Raw genomic sequence first — 6,895 nt, 5'->3', positions numbered from 1 at the left:
TGGGAGGATGTCTAGGGAAAGAAGATGTGATGTAATCAAAGGGAACAATATTAGGAGGCAAATTCACCTAGTAAACATAAAAGTGAAAGGGGTGATGATGTTGAGGGAAAAGATAAAGATTTAAAGATTAGCTTTATTGTGAACATTGAAAGAAACTGGGTAATCATCCTTTCTGATGGCTGAGTAATATTCCATTGTATATATGGACCACATCTTCTTTATCCAGTCATCTGTTGAAGGGCATCTCGGTTCCTTCCACAGTTTGGCTATGGTGGCCTTTGCTGCTATGAACATTGGGGTGCATGTGCCCCTTCTTTTCACTACATCTGTGTCTTTGGGGTAAATACCTAGTAGTGCAATTGCTGGGTCATAGGGCAGCTCTATTCTTAACGTCTTGAGGAACCTCCATACTGTCTTCCAGAGTGGCTGTACCAGCTTGCATTCCCATGAACAGTGTAAGAGGGTTCCCCTTTCTCCACATCCTCACCAACATTTATTGTTTCCTGTTTTGTCAATTTTTGCCATTCTAACTGATGTAAGGTGGTATCTCATTGTGTTTTTGATTTGTATTTCCCTGATGGCTAGTGATGTGGAGCAGTTTTTCATGTGTTTGTTAGCCATTTGTATGTCTTCTTTGGAGAAGTGTCTGTTCATGTCTTCTGCCCATTTTTTGACTGGGTTATTTGTTTTTTGGGTGTTGAGTTTGAGTTCTTTATATATGCTGTGGGCTTTTCATAGATGGTTTTTATGATATTGAGTAATGTTCCCTCTCTCTCTACACTCTGAAGAGTTTTAGTCAGGGGAAAAAAACAGAAAGAAATTGGATAAAGGAACTGCTGAAGTTTAGCCAGGGAGAGTGTTTCCACTTAAAACACTGGTTCTTTGGGAGTGTTACTGTCATTATACTGTCTGTCTGTCTGTCTGTCTCTTGCACACATGCATTTTTGTTATCAATTAAGTGTGAGGATTGCTGTCAAAGTAGGTTTTTTTCAGTAATGTAGCTGCTAAGAGTATTTAGCACATGAGTCTTAAAAACGGGTGTACTATACAACAATTCCTAATGAATCTCAGGGATCCAAGTTTGTGTTCTTTGGAACACTGTTTGAGAAACTTTTGCTTAACACCATTAATAGACTCAGGCAGTGGAAATGTCTACAGTGGAAATGCATGCCAGTCGATCTCAATGTTCTTCCCTCCCACTCCACCCTTTGCTCCCCAGTCTCTTCCTCTCTTTAGAAGTAACACTTCTTCCAGCAGTTGGAATAGCAAGATTCAGTTTAAGGGGGCATCTGGGTCAAGGGTAGTGGAGGTCAAAATATGGTGAAATCAGTGATGACAGCCTGGAAATGGGGTTCGTTTTGGCCAGTGGTTAGGTGAAGACTGTTCCTGGGTTTGAAGTGTGATGACTCTTTGGTAACTGGTGAAAACATCCAGCTTGGCAGCAACTGAGGTCCATTTCATTTATAGGTAAGCACAGTAAATCTTGAGAAAAGGATATTCTGGTACAAATATGCAGGTAATTGGGGTGGGTGCAGGAAGGATATACAGTAAAGAAAGAGACTGAAATGGTTTAATCTTGGAAGTGAGTAGGATTGGGAGAGGGAAAGTTTATAATCTGACTATTTGGAGCTGGGAAATTACTTTATGTTTTAGTTGATGTGTGACTGTGTGGTTGTGTTGCCTGTGTCTTTGGCCGTAATGAAGAATGAACTTACTTCAACAAATCTCCATTGGTACAGTGGTGAGGTCATTAGCATCCTCTTCATGTTCGGGGAGTCGTATACAGTTTAAAAAGCAGTGGAAGAAGATCAGTACAGAAGGGTGAAGCAAATAAAAGTGGTGTTATGAGCTACTTGCTATGTTATGTTTTAGGATTTTGCTTGAATCTGAAGCCTAACTTATATATCTTTCTATCCCCAGTGCCTGGTATAACACTGGTAAACACTGGGCCTTTAATGAATGGATGAATGAATCCCTGAAATTCATTTGTTTTAAAGTCTGACCTTGATTATTACCTCATACTAGTAGAACAGAGAAGAACACTTGACACTAAATTTACTTTGAAGCCAAACAGAACCAAGAGTATCCAGATGACCTCTGGGTTCTAGTACAAATTTATAACCACTAGTTTGACATAAATTGTGTGGTTGCTCTTAAGAACAATAGTATGGGGCCTTGGCAGGTAGAAAATTAGACTTTTGCTTGATCTCTCATGCTTTGCAAGGAGCAAGCCAAGATGATGGGCAAGAAACGATTGGTCATGGTACATTCATTAATGAACAGCAGAATCTTGCCGAGCTGATTAACATCTATTATGTTTCAGTGCGGCTCTTGTGCCTTAGCCTCCCTGCAGGAGGTGAGTGACAGGGGCGCAAAGGAGTAGTGTTGGATAAGTGTATAGATGAACGAATTCATATGTACCTTCACCAGGCATAGGTTCTTATTTTTATTTGCCTATTTTGTACCAGCATTTGAAATGACTAATTCTGTCTCACGCATGCACGGTATCTATTTTGGAGACAAATGACCTCATACGGAGACTCATTACACTCTTAGGATGATGATAAACGTTGAAATTATCTGCATATCACCGTGCCCTCAATACTTCTTATATTGTTCGGTCATTATCCCTCCTCTTTTTCCTGTCTCTTCTTCATGACTTGGAGGCTTTCTTCTGTCATATTCAATTACTGATACAACTTTCCAGTGTTTAAAAAAATATTATTAACTACTAACTATATACCATCGGCCATAATGATTATTAGGACCATAGAGACACCTGACACATGTCCTTCTCAGTAAGCTCCGATCAGTAGAAGGTGCAGACATACATTTATATCACCAATAAGATGCTGTGATAAGCATAGCATAAAACAGAGCAAATAAAAGATTCTGTGTTATCATTTTGGAAAGAGAACAATTATAATGGAGAGCAACATGGTTGAGGCAGGCTTTCCAGAGGAGATCATTCATGAGCCAAGCCGAGAGCAGCAAGCCAAAGTGAACGACACATATTCCAGGCAGAAGATCTGGTGTGATGCTGTGAGTTACCAGGCAGATGCCTGTGTCTTCATCGATAACTGGGAATGTAAGAAGCAGAGGAAATTTAGAGGCAAACCAAAGAGATTAGCTCTCCATCTACCTAGAGCCAGCATATTCCTCAAAACACAGATCTTATCTCCTCTTTTTTCTGAAGCACTGTCATGCTACCCTAACCCAAAGTATTTTTTGCTGTATAGGATGACAGAATTATGATCTCAAGCTAATAGTTGATTGTATATAGAAAAAAATAACAAATGTGTTGTTATGCTTGAGTCCAAAATAATCAATTTCATAAATACAGAATAGGAGAAACAGAATAGAGCCTATAAACATGAAAAATAATTCAAAGGTTTTAGACTACTGCTAACTTAAGAGGATATAGGGCTCCTCCAAATATTGTCCTTAATACCAGGCTACACTAACAGCAGCAGTCTTTCTGGAATGATGGAGCTGAGAAGCAGACTGGATGATGGGAGAGTGACATGACCTGTTATGTGTGACTCATTCGTAAGCCATCAGAAACCTACTCAGACAGCAACTATGATTGTGATAGGCTCACATTCATACCATATAAAATGAAAAGAACCAAAGTACTTAGCACAGAAACAAAAGAAAAAATTTAGCTTTCCCAAATATTTGAAAAGTATTTGCAGTTGACCGCAGAGAGTAGACCGAGGGCCAATGTCTGAAAGTAGAAGAAATATTTTTGTTTAATATAAAGAAGCTGGGTTTTTTTGTTTTGTTTTTGGACAGTGTTTTTTAAAGATGTAATAGTTGGTTTAGGATGACAATGAATTTTTCTCACTGGAGGTGTTTGAGTATGGTGAATGTTGAAGATAATTTTATCATCAGTTGGATAGGAAGGTTTTACCAAATGTCGGTTCCCAAACTCTACTCCATGTGTGCCCAGGGATTCTGTACTGTTTTGCAAGAGGGTCTGCAAGATAGAAATGATTTTCATAATAGCACTAAGATGTTATTTGCTTTTTTGACAGTGTAAATGTTTGTACTGCTGGTTCAAAAGCAGTGAAAGGTAAACATTCTGGGACTTCCACCTGAAGCACCACGCTCACTGGTCGTTCTAGTCCTTCAGTTGCAGGGGAAAAGCCGCCTTTATTTAAGATTGTCCTTAATGGGGGCACCTGGGCGGCTCAGTTGGTTAAGCACCCCCTTCGGCCCAGGTCATGATCCCAGGGTCTTGGGATGGAGTCCCAAGTTGGGCTCCCTGCTCAGCAGGGAGTCTGCTTCTCCCTCTCCCTCTGCCTCTCCGGCTGCTTGTGCCCTCTTCCTCTCTCTCAAATAAATAAATTAAAAAAAAATGAATGTCCTTAATGAACAGTGAAAATTATTACATTTATTAAAACTGAACTCTTGAGTATATGTCTTTCATAAAGTGTTTCTGCTGCATGGCAAAGTACAATAGTGACACTGATAAAAAGCACTTGTGAATGAAGGTAGCCCTTTCTCTTTGGATACCATTTCTATTGGAAAATCCGCCTGGCAAACTAGGGTTATTAATACGTGGGCATTTGGTAGACATTTTCTTGAAAATGAACAAAGTAAGTGGTCTCTTCAAGGAAAACAACTGACGTTTGTTGCCAATGATAAAATTCAAGCTCTGAAGTAAACATAGAATTTTGGAGACTATATGTCTGCCACCATAAGCTTGATAGCTTCACTGTATTTAAAGACTTTTTTGATAAGATGGGTAGTGATTTTTTAAAAATTGATTTTATTTTTTATTTATTTTAAAAATATTTATCAGAGAGAGAGAGAACGAGCGGGGGTAGGGTTAGAGGGAGCAGGAAAGAGAATCCTGGAGCAGACTCCCTGCTGAGTGCAGAGCCCCACACAGGGCTCGATCCCACAACCCTGAGATCATGACCTGAGCTGAAAGCAAGAGTTGGATGCTTAACTGACTGAGCCACGCAGGTGCTCCCAAAATTGATTTTATTTTTAATGCCATAAAGTTACATATGCCAGTACTTGGAAGAAGAAGGGAGTTTATGGATCATGGATATGAGAGCAGGGGCTAGATTCAGATCCCCACAACCCTGACTGTGAAATCCAGTGTTCCTTGGCTGCCTCCATATGGGAAAAAAAGCTAAAACTCTATGCCTGTTGAGTAGCACATCTTGCAAGAATGCGGATGGAGGATGCTTACCCCAGACTGGTGAAGACCAGACCAAACCAGTCTATGCCAAGACGGGCCGCAGCATTAACCTTTCACCAACGTTTTCCTTCGTTGTGATAGTAAAAATCGTGCCCAGGGGTGGAGGTTTAACATGTCTGTTAGATATGCATCGCATGAAGACCTTTAGGTTCTCAGGTGCTGAGAAGCCTGCCTCTACATGCTTAGATTTCACCCTTTTCCCTCCTAAGTTTCTTTAAAAAACTCCCTGACCTCCCCTCCAGGAATCAGCCTGAGGAAACTTCGTTTTGTGCTCCAGCATCAGCCCCAGTAAAGCCTTGCCTGAAACTCCTGTGTGGCCTCTGATCAATTTCTGTTGTTTAGAGAGCCCAGGGGTCCGGTTCCGGAAGGCACAGAGTGGCATTTAGTTCTCTTCATCATTCATAAAGAAGCACTATCAGCCCAGGACAGTTTCTTTCTGAAGTCAGCAGCCATGGTTTAATAGGACTATGCAATTAGTAATTTATGTGCACTGAATAATTTGGAGAATAACTCTACAGTACTGCCAGAAAGTTCTCAAGACATTGGGGAGTTTTACCCTTCTCTTGTGTATGTAATTATTATTATGATTTACCTTAGCCATCTTTATTTCTCTTGTCATTATTTCTTGAGATTTGGGGTGTGTTTATTTAAGACCCAGGGAAATTTACCGAGTCCGTGGAGTCACCTTCTAGCCCTTGATCTTCTCACACCAGCACTCAGTTAGGTGGAGTCTGTGTCAAGGTATAGCTAAAGTTCAAGAAACGAAAATTATACAAACAAACATAATCACTTCATCAGAGGGCAGCCAGGTGGGTTGTTTCCCGTTGAGGTTTGGGTATTGAATGTGGTTGGGCTTGAAGATAGCAGACTAGTTTCTGCTCTACTAGAACTTCTCATTTCTTTTAAAAGAATAGAGAGATTATAGGGACTGGAAGCCTTTATATGGTGTATTTTGGGGTGGACCTGTATGTCTTAAAACAACCCTTGCTTTATCAGTATTTTTAATTTTAATATTCTTTTGTAGTATCACTCTGGTCACTCATGTGCCAAAAAGATGGGCATGGTCATTATTAAAGGCCATCTTGTACTTGGTTTTAAGTGGTAGTGTCTGTGGAGCTGACTCTGATGGATGGTAACTCTGAGAAGTAAAGGAGGTGATGTTTACTCCCCCAAAATTCTGGGGCAAGGCCACAACACACTGAAGGAAAGAAGTAAGATTACTATGCAATTCAAATTCTAGAATCAGGTTCTGAAACGTGGGAGTAGCTTGGTGTATTTGCATTAAATGTACCCCCCGTTACTTCTTTGGATCTTTTGTCGAATAGTATTTCAAAAGCAAAACTTATTTTCAAATTCAGATCTTCAGAAGATCCACTGACCCTCTTCCCCTGTTGAAAGAAGTTCCTATGGGGCCCTTGGCTGGCTCAGTTGGTAGAGCATGTGAGTATTGGTCCTGAGTTTGAGCCCCATGTTGGGCATGGAGCATACTTAGAGAAAGAAAGAATAAATAAATAAAATTTAAAAATGAGCAACCTTAGGGGTGCCTGGGCGGGCTCAGTCGGTTGAGTGCCTTCGGCCCAGGTCATGATCCTGGGGTCCTGGGATCAAGCCCTGCATCGGGCTGCCTGCACAGAGGGGAGGCTGCTTCTCCCTCTCCCTCCACCCCTTCCCCCCACCCGC

The 6,895-nt window shown here is 40.8% G+C and overlaps 1 protein-coding gene across 1 annotated transcript in view; it reads left to right on the top strand.

Moving 5' to 3' along the window:
- FMN2 (formin 2) overlaps positions 1–6,895 on the top strand; it is a 376,980-nt gene that overhangs the window by 238,889 nt on the left and 131,196 nt on the right.

Source organism: Ailuropoda melanoleuca, chromosome 8, assembly GCF_002007445.2.
Source record: "Ailuropoda melanoleuca isolate Jingjing chromosome 8, ASM200744v2, whole genome shotgun sequence".
In the NCBI taxonomy this organism is placed as follows: domain Eukaryota; kingdom Metazoa; phylum Chordata; class Mammalia; order Carnivora; family Ursidae; genus Ailuropoda; species Ailuropoda melanoleuca.
This window is presented reverse-complemented; position numbering and strand designations above follow the sequence as displayed.